The following is a 14,325-nucleotide window of genomic DNA, read 5'->3' on the forward strand; positions in this document are numbered from 1 at the left end:
CAAGAGGCCATGTTTTCCTCCGTCCAGATCAAGAAGATCAATAGACTGATTGTTATATCCTATCTCAGACGATTATACATTATTCAAATGCAGTATTAAAATTAAATGCAAACTAAACCATTAAATACTCCTAAATGAATTGTGGCTGCTTGATATTGGGTTTGACCATGATCCTGTTGCAGTCTCCTATTGACTTTCACTGGAGCAGCGAAGTCCCTGGCTGTCTACTTGCCTGTAAATCCAGGCTGAATTCAAACAAGCTTCCCTGAAGACACTTAATGACTTGCATACTAGATCTCCCTCATGGTAATTATCTATTGGCAACATGTTAACAGTGTGTTAACTACTGTGATTCCTTCCTCTTAAAATATAAATGGCTTGTTTGTTATGTATGCTAGGGGGCAGAGATTCAAAGCCAGGGGGGATTGTAACCTAGTGAGTTCCTCCTTTAGTTTGCTCCCAGCTCCAGCAGTTGTGTGGAACTTTATCCCCTCAGACTTGTGATGTTGCCGTGACATTAAGTGGTGTTTCAGGGCCTGCTTGATTTTTGCCTGTTCCCAAATGCCTACACCACCACATCCTAAGACACCTCCTGTGAGGTAAGATTAAAACATTTGGGGCTTCTGCAGTAAGCATGTCTCACCTTTTTTTTTTTTTTTAGGCTAGGCAGTCCTTTATTTTTAATATCTAACATAAAAAACTACAAAAGACTACAAAAGTACAAGGGGGGGAAGGGAAGGGGGGACTGGGAAAAAGGGAAGAGCAACATACAAACAACAAACGCTACACTACATGTCTTGTATTCCCTTCATGCTGCAATTTTTCTTAAAAGTTAACTTTCTAATATGCTATCAGATTGGTAGATTTTATACAATACAGACTATATTCAGGATCAGGTTTTCCTCCCCCCCCCCCTACGTCTCGGTCTCAGTTTTCTCTGCGCAGCTGGAGCAGCTGCGCCCGCTCTCTCCTCCCCCCCACTTTCCCCTTCAGACTTTGGACTTTCTTCTTGCTGGAACTCCTGATGGTTGAACAAAAAGTCTGTCAGCTGCGCTTCCGATGTAATCTTGTAGGTTTGATCCTTATATCTAAACCAGACGCCTTCTGGAAACAACCATTTATATTTTACATCACATTTCCTCAAGAAAGCCGCAAGTCCTTTATACTTAAATCTTCTTTTACGAGCCAAAAATGGAACATCCTTCAATATTTTAACCTTATTGCCCAAATAATCCAAGTCCACATTGTACAAATTATATAAAATGGTGTCCCGAGTCTTCTTAGATGAAAAGTCAATAATAATCTCGCGAGGCAGCTGACGCTTCATTACATACTTTGAAGATGTCCGCCGGACTTCCAAAATATCGCTTTTTAACTCTTCTTTAGTTGCCTTTGCGAATGGCGCCAAAAGTCCAGACACCAAATCTTTTAAATTTTCACTTTGCTCCTCTTTTACATTCTGAAGACGCAGTACCATTTGGGCATGGTCCACTTACAATCCTATTATTTGATTCTCCAAAAGCTTCACTTCCTTACTTGTTGCTTTCATGAGTACTACGTTCTCGTGTGCAGACTGCTCTGCTCCGGTCGCTGTTTCTTTAATAGTTTTCACTTCGCTTTCCACTGAATCAACTTTTTGCCCCATTTCATTCAGTTTCGCTACAAAGGGCTGCACAGCATCAAAGACTGCTCGTCTCACCATCTCTTCCAAAGTTTTCCCCTTCCCCTGTAACGTCGCCATCACCGATTTACTCATTGCTGGGCTCTGCTTTTTCGTCGCCATCTTAGGGGGGGGGGGGGCGCCAGCTAAGTTCTGAAACTCCGTGAAGGGGAAGAAATCCACACCTTCTTAGCTTCAACTCCCACCAATCCTTCACATACGCTTAGAAATCAGAAGGGATTCGCTTACTTACAGGTCTTCACCTTAAATCTGCTTATTGCCGTTCTCCATGGCCCGGCTGCACGTGATGTGCAGTGCAAGTCTGCCGGCCTCCGTTGGAGCAAACAGGCAATTTACCCCCTGCATTGCTTTCAGGGGGTTCTTCCCGCCACGCTCCGGACCCCGTCTCCCTCACTGGGAGTCCTGGGGGTTAACCCTCGTGGGTCAACCACCTGGTCAGGCTGCTCGGACGTTTCCTCCCAGACCTGAGGAGAGGAGCGTCCGACATGGCCGGGAAAACGAAACCGAATCTCAGCATGCCTCACCTTCTTCATTCCACTCTACCCTGAATTTTTTTAAAAAATGAAACGTGCAGAGAAAATAGACGAGACACACAGGCCCTTCTCTTTTTGCTTTTATAATACAGGGCTAAACTAGTGACGTGGATCAGAGGTTGATTTGGATGCATGAAAGAATTTCATATAGAGCACAAGCATATATATTTTAATAATTGTGGCCACTGGATGACCCTACAGGCTCTATGCATGGGAAGTAGTGGGCACCTATATATGGTGGTAGTGGAAAATGCCATCAAGTCATACTTGACTTATAGAAACCCTTACTGGGGTTCCAAGACAAGAGACAAACAGAGGTGGTTTGCTATTGCCTGTCTTTGCACAGCAACTGTGGTCTTCCTTGGTGGTCTCCCATCCAAATATGAACCAGGGGTGTTCTCGCTTAGCCTCTGAGATCTAACAACATCGGGCTAGCCTGGGCTAGTAATATATTAAATGCAGGGCCGTATGAAGCCACAACCAGACCCCTAGGTTTTCAGGTATTTTGGCTCCCTCCGGCATTTCAATCTTTTCCCCCACTTCAGCTGACAGCCTGACCCTAGTACAATAGGTACTAGACCACAGCACATAGCCCTATATCCATTTTGAGGGTCTCCTGAAGAATTCTATTCACAATTTTTAAAAGTATTTTTTTTGCATGAGTAGAACTCTTCAGGAAAGCACATTTAGGGGGTATAATTGTTCAATACTGTAATATTTTAAAATTATTATTTATTTAAAATATATAATTTATGGATAATTGTTTTAATATAAGAGACAATTTGTTTCACTTCAATAAGGAAGCCGTTAATTATCTTATTAATAGAATTTATATAAGAGAATCAATTAATTGTAATTTATGTGGGGGTGTGCCTCAGCAAAAAAAATTGACGGGCCCATAGCCCCTGCAGGGCCTCTAGGCTTCAGCCTAGTCAGCCTTATGAATAATACAGCCTTGGATAAATGCAGTTAAGTCCTACAGACACACCCTCTACAAGGTTCAAATTCTGTAATTAATCTAGAATGCATGGATTTAATCTCGAGTGCATGGAGTACATGCATGGATACATATACTAGATTTGGGCATGTCAGGCTTTACCCCATTGCACAGACACTTGCTGGCTTTGTTGGTAGAATCAGTATACTAGGTAGCTGAGAAGGCAAAGCAACGTAAAGTTGTGGAGCTGTCATTCCAGTTAGTCAGGGAGGCTTTGTAAACCTCACATTTTAGCTAAATGGAAATTAGAAAAAATTATGGAGACATAGCCTATTAGCTGTTGGATACATGACTAAATAATAGCTGGTAGAGGACAAACAACAATGGGGAAAGGGGTGTCACCACAGACTAGCTACTGCTAGAAATGGAATGCTGGACTAAATGGATATGCTTCATAAAATATTTACAATACTACCTGTTAAGTGATTTTCCATGCCCTTACAGTACAGTGGGAATCTCAACTTTCTTTTCGTGCTTCACATCAAGCCTAATGAACCATTCTGAGGAGCTCCAAAGCACTCGCTATTTTGTGATATTTTGGTTGGTCTTTATGTATATGTATATGTATATGTATATGTATATGTATATGTATATGTATATGTATATGTATATGTATATGTATATGTATATGTATATGTATATGTATATGTATATACATTATATGTATATGTATCTATTATTAATATACATTAATATTAACATGTTTTTGATCTTTTTTTCTGTGGACCAACATAGTTACCTAATTTTTTCTGCGTAATCCTAAACCCAGTTATACCCTTCTATTGTGTAGCAGAGCAAACAACGAAACACTTGGTTTCCTTAAACTTGAAGGTTGCTTTATTAACACTAACTGTAGGCCAAGTAACTTGGCTTGAAGAAAAAAACAGATAAGAATACTTAACAAAAGGCAGTTCCTGCACACTGGGCGCAGAGTTATCTTGACCTAGTTCTGAGGGGTTTTTGGTAGGCCCTGATGGCCTGCAGGCTTCTAATAGGGAAAGTGAAACTATACTCCTATACTCCTGCTTGCACTGAGGCTTACTGGGATGCTCTTAAAGAGGCAATACACAAAACCCTTCTAAGGCCACTGAAGTCGATAGACTTGGAAAGGGGAACTCTGCTGTGTGCCTCTTTGGGGAAAATCTCCACTTAGTCATCCAAACAGGAGGGAGCTGATCTCCTGAGGAGACTTTGTTTATGAGTGCTACATGCCCTGCTTTCACAAATTGCCTTATATTCTTGCTACCTTCCTAGTTCATTATCTACAATGAACTATCATTATCCAACTTGTCTGTTATAAGGATGTGAGGAGGAAAACTCTTAGTAGGCCAAAATGGAGAAAGCATGGCTTCCTTGTCCAAAAATCCTTTAACAAAAGATCATCATATTTTATGGCATTAGAGGAGACTTATGTGTTCTGGACTCCTCTGAGCAGGACTCTGATGAATAATTAATGTTTATATGTTCAAAGGAAATGACAAGAAATATGTTTGGAACTGTAATTGACCAAATAAAGATGAACTTTAGCATCCATTCTGCTGCCCGCCCTCCCCCCCCCCCCGGTGATAAACAACAGTTCTCAACTTTGTGTAATGGAAGACATTCAAGCAAAAGCCCATGTTTAATAAAAGTACCTTGTGGTGAAGAGGCCTAAGAGGAACATCAGTAAATTTATGAAGTAAACTGCTTTACAGGATTTGGGCCATTTGATTTTCTGGATTAATGGGCACAAACTACAGTTACAGTTACAACACGTTTAGCATTTCTTCAGCTTCAGGATGGACAAAAGGAAATATTTCTTTACTCAATGAATGATTAAAATGTGAAATTCACTGGCAGAGGATGTAGTGATGGCCACAAGGGTTGATGGCTTCAAAGGGGAATTAGATTTATAGAGGATAGGTCTGTCAGCAGTTTCTAGCCATGATGACTAAAGGGAACCTCCGATACCAGGAGGCAACATCAGGGGGAAACCTCTATGCCATGCTGTTGATCCTCCAGAGTAACTGGTTGGGCACTATCTGAGAAAGTTTGCTGGTCTAGATAGACTACTAGTTTAGGATTGCCAACCTTTAAGTGAAGCCTGGAGATCTGGAATTACAACTGATTTCCAGACTATAGAGAGCAGTTACCCTGGAGGAAATGACGGCGTTGGAGGGTAGACTATATGGCATTACACCCTGCTGAGGTCCTTCCCTTTAACAAACCCTGCCCTCACCAGGCTGCACCCCCAAATCTTCAGGAATTTACCATCTCAGAGAAGGAAGCCCCACACTGCTCTGATCCAGCAGAGCTCTTCTTATGTTCTTAATGAGTTATTCGGATCCAGCAGAGCTCTTCTTACTGTATTCTTCATACTGTGGGGTGCATATTATCGGACCTGGCTTGTCTGTATTCAGATTGTCAAATATTTCTATGTTCTGTCATGCTAATCTGAGATCTCCTTCTTTTAAATTTCCAAGTTATTTTATCACAAGCTTGCTGATTAATGATACATGGTCCCTTCTCCACTTCAAGTGACAAAAAGGAGGTAAAATCTCCTGCTACTTTTTCCTGGGTTTGCTGGTCTGGTCTGGTCTGACCAGTTGAGAGATGCCTAAAAGGATTGGGAGTGAACTCATATCTATAGCACAGAATTATTGTTACTAAATCGCCTTGAAGTAATCCAGATCAGTTTAGCAGGCAATAAAGCCCATCATAGAAGATGTGATAATACAGGTCGGATGGCACTCAACTGGCTACTAGGGAAGAGCCGAGGACAAGTACGAATAGCACTATTCTTAATAATGGGACTGGATTAAAGCCGAAAGGACGTCCAGTTGAGGACATAATTAGATGCAAAAGGAACGTCCAGAGCTGTGTGACACACATAATAGGAACATGGAATGTGAGAAGTATGAAAATGAGAAACGGAATGTTTAAACATTGTAGTCCTGGATGTGAGTGAACTAATGTGTACCGACTCAGGACATTTTCAGTCAGAAAATCATACAGTTTTTTACTGCGGAAATGAACTCAAAAGAAATGGTGTTGCTCTAACAGTGAGGCGAGACATAGCACAAGCAGTTAAGAGCTACAATGCAAAGTCTCACCTAGTAATATCAATCAGACTTCATGGAAAGCCTGCTAACATAACCATCATTCAAGTTTATGCTCCAACTATGGTTGCTGAGGAGGAAGAAATAGAAAACTTTTACGCAAGTGCCCAAGAAGAAATTGACCATGCACCTAAACAAGATATGCTGATAATCATAGACCACTGGAATGCAAAGGTAGGCGATAAAGCAGAATCAAACATAGTTGGAAAATTTGGATTAGGATCATGAAATGAAGCAGGAGAGCAGCTCATAGAATTTTGTGAAGCCAACAACGTGTTCATTGCTAATACGTGCTTCAGGCAACCAGAAAGACGATTGTATATGTGGAAATCACCAGGTGACCAATACAGGAACCAAATAGATTACATAATTGGAAGCAGAAGATGGAGAAGCTCTATTCTCTCAGCTAAAACAAGACCAAGAGCTGATTGCAATACAGATCATGAATTGCTAATATCAAAAATTAGAATAAAGCGGAAGAGAAACACTAAAAGAATCATAGTGCCAAAATACAATCTAAATAATATTCCTGAAGAATTTAAAGACCAGGTAAGGAACCAATTTGCAATACTAAGTTTAATTGATCGTGAGCCAGAAGAACTATGGGCTGAAACCAGAGATATTATCAAAGAATAATGTGCAAAGACTATTCCTGTAGCCAAAACAAAGGAGAAGCCTAAATGGATGACTGAGGAAACTCTTAAAATTGTTAAAGATAGACGAGAAGCAAAAGCAAAAAGTAACAGAAATAGGGTCAAAACCCTAAATGCAGCTTTTCAGCAGCTTTCACATGGAGACAAAGAAATCTATTACAATAACCAGTGCAAAGAAATAGAAGAGAACAACAAAAAAGGAAGAACAAGAGACTTGTTCTAAAAGATGTGAGAAATCAAAGGGAAATTCAAGCCACGGCTTGGGATGTTGAAAGATCAACATGGAAATACAATATCTGATCAGGACAAAATAAAGGAAAGATGGAAACAATACACTGAAGAACTATACAAAAGAGATGGAAGGATGACAGATACTTTTGACGAAGAATCTTTTGATAAAGAACCAGAAATCCTAGAAAGTGAAGTAAAAGCGGCACTCAAAGCAATTGAGAGAAACAAAGCACCTGGAGTAGATGGAATACCAATAAGAGCTATTTCAAGCCACAGAAATGGAGTCCATCAGAATCTTAACAAGAATATGTGAACAAATACGGAAAACAAAACAATGGCCCACAGACTGGAAATGCTCAGTCTACATTCCAATCCCCAAAAAGGAGGATGCCAAGGAGTGCAGCAACTATCGGACAATTACATTAATTTCCCATGCAAGCAAAGTGATGCTCAAAATTATACAGCAAAGACTCTTACCATATATGGAATGAGAAATGCCAGATGTTCAAGCTGGATTCAGAAAAGGAAGAGGCACTAGAGATCACATTGCAATTTTATGATGGCTAATGGAACATACCAGGGAACTTCAGGCGAAAATCAGCCTGTGTTTCATAGATTACAGCAAAGCTTTTGACTGTGCAGATCATGAAAAACTATGGATAGTCTTAAAAGAAATGGGGGTTCCACAACATCTGATTGTTCTGATGCTCAACCTGTACTCTGGACAAGAGGCTACTGTCAGGACAGAATATGGGGAAACGGAATGGTTTCCTATTGGCAAGGGTGTCAGACAAGGATGTATATTATCTCCCTACCTGTTCAACCTCTATGCAGAGTATATCATAAGGAAAGCTGGATTAGATCTAGAAGAAGGTGGAGTGAAAATTGGTGGGAGGAGCATTAACAATTTGAGATATGCAGATGACACCACATTACTAGCAGAAAATAGTGAAGACTTGAAATGACTACTGATGAAGGTTAAAGGAGAAAGCACCAAAGTAGGATTACAACTGAACATCAAGAAGACAAAAGTAATGACTACCGAGGAATTATACAATTTTAAAGTTGACAATGAGGAAATTGAAGTTGTTCAAGATTTTCTATTCCTTGGCTCAATCATCAACCAGCAGGGAGACTGCCATGAACAAATCAGAAGAAGATTGAGACTTGAAAGAGCAGCAGTGAGGGAGCTAGATAAGATCCTTAAAGATAAAAATGTCTCTCTGGGAACCAAGATCAAGATGATCCAAACTATGGTATTCCCCATTGCCATGTATGGATGTGAAAGTTGCATGGTAAAGAAAGCTGACTGGAAGAAAATTGATTCATTTGAAATGTGGTGCTGGAGGAGAGTTTTGCAGATACCATGGACAGCCAAAAAGACAAATAAGTGGGTACTAGATCAAATCAAGCCTGAATTCTCCTTAGAAGCTAAAATGACAAGACTAAAGCTATCGTACTTTGGTCACATCATGAGAAGACAAGATTCTCTGGAAAAGTTAATAATGCTAGGAAAAGTGGAAGGCAGCAGAAAAAGAGGAAGACCTAAAACGAGATGGCTGGACTCAATAAAAGAAGCAACGTCCTCCAGTTTGCAGGATCTGAGCAAGTCTGTAAAAGATAGAACGTTTTGGAGGTCTTTTCTTCATAGGGTCGCCATAGGTCGGAGATGACTTGATGGCACATAACACACACCACAGAAACGATGAAATGTCTGCTATCTTCATATTATTTAAAGCATTCTTAACACCTGCCACCCACTACAGGACACTAACCATCTGCCTATATCAGGATCAATAAGCCCTGCTATATTCCCACCCCAGTGTACACACACCAAGAGAGAGCACATTTGCCAAGGAATTAAGACTCAGATAACTTTGATCTATGTAAATGGAAGACCTGGCTATAAATACTGGAAATATGGAGCCATGTTAAGTGGAATGGAAAACCATTCATACAAAAAAGGTATAGGCTCTATTAAGCCCTCCCTGTACAGTTGGCTATGCCTGCATTGGTATGGATCATGCCCATAGTTTTTGCACAGATTGTACAGTAAGTATTTAAAAATGTCATCTACATATTTGATAAAGCATGCAATCTCACATTCACTTCAAAGTTAAGAATCTCAACTGTAGAATCACCAGCAGAATTTATAATTAGGAAAATTATAAAAGAAAAAATGCAAAGGAGAACAGGAAAAAAGATCCAAGTCAAATATTCTAATTTGTAAACAAATATTGATAATATCACTTGATTTCTTTAAATGCTAGAAAAGAGTCTTTTTTGTGGGCTAAATGAATAGGATGAAAAAAAAGCTCAAGATTTTAAATGTGCAGCTGATCAGAAACTTTAAAGAAAATGTTGGCTGGCTCACTTTAAAAAACTGCTTGTCAAGGAGATGTATGAGGTTGTGTAATAATGTCCCAAGGGAAGTGATAGAAGCTTTATTGCTTTAGTAATTTAAAATTAATCTGGACAGTGCACTAAAAATGTAACATCATGCACTGGCAATCCTTGCTCAGAAAGTGATTTTAATATACCCTTGCAATTGGCCAAAGCTCTATGACCTAATAGATTTATTTCCATTATAGCTACATTATAACAGTTCTAATGAGTAATGCCTTGATCAATTTAAGTGTAGAGAGAGAAACTAATCAATGCAAAATAAAATACTCCTTTCCCAAATACTAAAAAAAACGGCTTGAGAAAGAAATATTCTGTTTTACATTGATTGTATTCATAATGCTTTGAATATTCATAATGATGAGTCACAGCGCACCTGGAATTTTTTCCTTAGGCAAGCACCACTGAAATGAATGCAGCCAGCTCAAAAGCAGGGCAGTAGCATGTTGATTTAACGGATCTTGCCTGGAAGAACATCAAAGTCCATGGTAATTTTTTAAACAAGATATTTGGCCTTCTGGAAATTAATTGAACATACCTTGTATACTTACAATGTAGTATAATTCATTGTTAAGAAGAGTTATACTTTTTATCACCAGTGACTCTGCCTAGCATTGCATTGTTAGTATACTTATATAATTAATAAATATTGCATGCAACATGTATATATGGGAATGGGGCCAGGCCTCTTGCACTACATGATGGAATAAAACTCTTTGATTTTGTGATCTCTGTGGTACTTCCCATTCAGAAACAAAAACACAAATGTCAGGTGTGATACATGGCCAAACTAGATGAGACTTTTTTCATAATAGTGTACATTCAACCCCTCAACAGCCCCAAATAATACTCTCAAAGGCCATTTATTTAATTCATTTATACCTCACCTTTGTCCCCAGTGGGAACCTGAAGCAGTTTAGATAATTCTCCTCTCCTCCATTTATTCTCACACCAACCCTGTGGGGAAAGTTAGGCTAAGAGTATGTGATTGGCCCAAAGTCACCCAGCAAGCTTCCATGGCAGAGTGGGGATTCAGCCCTGAGGCCTCCAAGATCCTATTTCAACACTCTAACCATTATTATACGCTGGTGCTCAAGGTCAGGAGGCTGGGAAAACATAGGGAGGGAGGCTGACAACTTCTTCACTTTGCCCACATTCCTGATCTATTATAACAACGTGTGCTTATATATCACCCTTCTGAACAGATTACTGCCGCATTGAGAGCAGTGAACAAAGTCAGTGTTATTATCCCCATGATACAGCTGGTGAGCTAGGGCTGAGAGGAGTGGCTTACCCAAGGCCACCAGCAGAATTCATGGCAATAGTGGAAGATGAACTAGCAGAGTGCTGATTAGACATGGGCACGGACAGCATTACGAATGCAAAAAAGCTACGAACAGCCCAATTGGTGATTCACGAACAAGCTGTTAGTGAGACCCCATTCTAGACGAACAAGTGGTCATTGCAAGCCTCGTTCGTTGCGTTCAACTGCTGTTTGTGAAGCCAGACAGTCATGCACCTTCAATCAATTCCCTTGGCAACAGAGGCAGGGACTGCCTGAACTCTGTCTGCACTCTGTCGCCCTGGAAACCCCAATCTAAGCTCAACTTAGCTTGATGGGTAGGTCTTCCTTCCAAGTGTGGAGAGGCAAATTGGTTACAGTTGGTTACATGGGAGCAGACATTGGGGGGGAGGGTATTCTGTGGCCATGGGAACACCAATCTCATCCCTGCAAACCCTGTTAGGCAGTTCTGACTGCCAATCACAGACCTCCTGTGTTGCTCTATGAGACCTCTGGTTATAAAAGGCACTGTGCTCCCAGGCTGGCTTTCAGTTTCAGCAGGCAGTGGAGTGGGAGAGAGCTGTTGCTAGCCTTTTGGGAGAGAGACAGGGAGAGTGCATTGGAGCTGGAATTTTTTTTGTGTGGCGGGATAGGGATCTATCCCCTCTAGTTCCAGGGCTGCTGCCTGGCTCTGGGGGCAAGGTCAGTGGGCACCTCGGCTGAGGGCTCACACTGATTATTATTATTATCAGTGCCTGATCTGGTTAGGTTTCTGGGAGTGCTGGGCTAGGGCTCTACCCCCTCCCTCTGGTTCCAAGGCTGCTGCCAGGCCCTGGGGCCAAGCTCATTGGGCACCTCGGCTGAGGGTTCACATTATTATTAGTGCCTGATCTGGTCAGGTTTCTGGGAGTGCTGGGCTAGGGCTCTACCCCCTCCCTCTGGTTCCAGGGCTGCTGCCAGGCCCTGGGGACAAGCTCAGTGGGCACCTCGGCTGAGGGTTCATTATTATTAGTGCCTGATCTGGTCAGGTTTCTGGGACTGCTGGACTAGGGCTCTAGCCCCTCCCTCTGGTTCCACGGCTGCTGTCAGGCCCTGGGGCCAAGCTCAGTGGGCACCTCGGCTGAGGGCTCACATTATTATTAGTGCCTGATCTGGTCAGGTCTCTGAGAGTGCTGGGCTAGGGCTTTACCCCCTCCCTCTGGTTCCAGGGCTGCTGCCAGGCCCTGGGGACAAGCTCAGTGGGCACCTCGGCTGAGGGCTCATATTATTAGTGCCTGATCCGGTCAGGTATCTGGGAGTGCTGGGCCAGGGCTCTATCCCCTTCCCTCTGGTTCCAGGGCTGCTGCCAGGCCTTGAGGCCAAGCTCAGTGGGTGCCTCAGCTGAGGACTCACAGTGTTCGCTCCTTTTCTTTCCTCCTTAATTCTTGTTTGCTGGCACAATAAGGCTTCGGGTGGGGGCCAAGGGTGGTCGTGGGGGAAGTGCAAAGATTGTCCTGGTTGCCCTGCAAGAAGCAGTACTGGGCAGGGCTGTGGGGCAGCAGAGACTCCTGTTCCCCAAAAATCACCTGTGGGGGCTCTGGAGGAGGCTGAAGAGCTCTTGTCGCTGGGGAAAGAGGAACTCTTTAAACTATTTGAGGAGGAGGAGAGTGAGGGATCCGTGGAGGAATGATTGGCGTTTGATGAAACATCCATCCTGTCCCCATCCCAAACTCCCGTTGCTGTCCCTGCCTGCAGTCCACCCCTCACTCCGTCTTCCATTGCCAGCTCTGTGGCGCGGACAGTAACCCTTCGTCCTCCTTCCTCTGGAACAGTTAGTGTGCATGTGGTTGTACAGTTCCACACAGTGCCCCGCCTTCTGTTCCCTCTGAGCAGGGGGGACTGGGTCCCACACCGCGACTCACATCCTTTCCATGAAGGCAGGAAGGTGGGTCATGTCATCTGCCGCCACTGCCCTGTGACTCAGTGAGTTTCTCAGCTCATGTCTCTCCAATGAAGGGGCCTTCCCGGTCCTGCTCCACAATGCGGCCGGTAACCCTTTGTCCCCCTCTCCCTGACATGTTCCCTGACATCCCTCTTTCAATCTCTCCCTCTCCAGAACCACTCAGATGCCTCTCGACCTCTACTGTCCTGCTGATCCCGTCCTTTCCATGAAGGCAGGAAGGTGGGTCATGTCGTCGTCTGCTGCTGCCCCACGACTCAGTGGGTTTCTTGACTCATGGCTCACCAATGAAGGGGTCTTCTCGGTCCTGCCCCTCGATGTGGCTGGTAACCCTTTGTCCCCCTCTCCCTGACAAGGTCCGTTTCTCTTTCAACCTCTCCCTCTCTGTATGGTGCCCAAATGACCCTTCCTCATGACTTGTCCTGCCCATTGCGTCCTGTCCCTGACAAGTTCCCGGATGGTCCCTCTTTCAACCTCAGCCTCTGTGAATGGAACCAATACGACCCTTCCCAATGACTTCTCCTGTCCTGCCCATCCCGCCCTTTCCACGAAGGCAGGAAGATGGGTCATGTCAGCTGCCACTGCTTTTGGACATGAGTAACAGCTCAAAAGCTGTTGCTAATATGGTTGTGCTGCACAGTGCCCCCCCAATTCTATGGCACCTGCTATCCCCTCTGATCAGGGGGGTATGGGTCCCTCCCACCATTTCCATGAAGGCAGGAAGGTAGGTGCTGTCTGCTACTGTTGCTTTTGGGCATGAAGGGCAACTCAGGAGCTGTAGCACATATGGTTGCACAGCATGGTGCCCCCTCTCCTTGGCACCTGTCTTCCCTTCTGAGCAGGGGGCAATGGGTCCCACGACTCCCACCCTTTCTGTGAAGGCAGGAAGGTGGGTGTTGTCTGCTGCGGCGGCGGCTTTTGGGCACAAAGGGAAGCTCAGAAGCTATTGCACATATGTTTGCACAGCACGGTGCCCTCTATCCATGGGCACCTGCTGTCCCCTCTGAGCATGGGGAAATGGATCCCGGCCGTGATACCCATCCTTCCCATGAAGGCAGGAAGGTGGGTGATGCTGGTGGCAGCCTGCCTGTGCTGCCTGCACAGGCAAGCTCTTTGAGTGGTGTGGATTCTGTGAAACTGCCGTCTTCTGTAGGGTGCGCTGAATAGACTGCCATGTCTGTGACGGTAGGCTGCTAGGTGATGTGGGGGGTAGCCCACAGCTCCCCACATAGGTACCTACCTGTCTGTCCACAATCCCCTTTCCTAGGGGAACCGATGCATCCCCCACGACAGGGGGGAAGGCATCCTCCACCGCCTTGACAGCCAGCACGTGAGCCTCTACTTCTACGTGTTAGGGGCTGGCCCCACCTCCCACCCTTGGTTCTTTCCTTCCAACTTTCTAATGACAGGATAACACAAATATTTATGCAATCCATGTCTCCCCAATATGCCTGTACACAGTATCTGTCTCTCCTGTCAATCCAATACAGGTATCCATGCATTCCTCT

This window comes from Eublepharis macularius, chromosome 8 (genome assembly GCF_028583425.1).
Source record: "Eublepharis macularius isolate TG4126 chromosome 8, MPM_Emac_v1.0, whole genome shotgun sequence".
NCBI classification, from domain to species: Eukaryota; Metazoa; Chordata; class Lepidosauria; order Squamata; family Eublepharidae; genus Eublepharis; species Eublepharis macularius.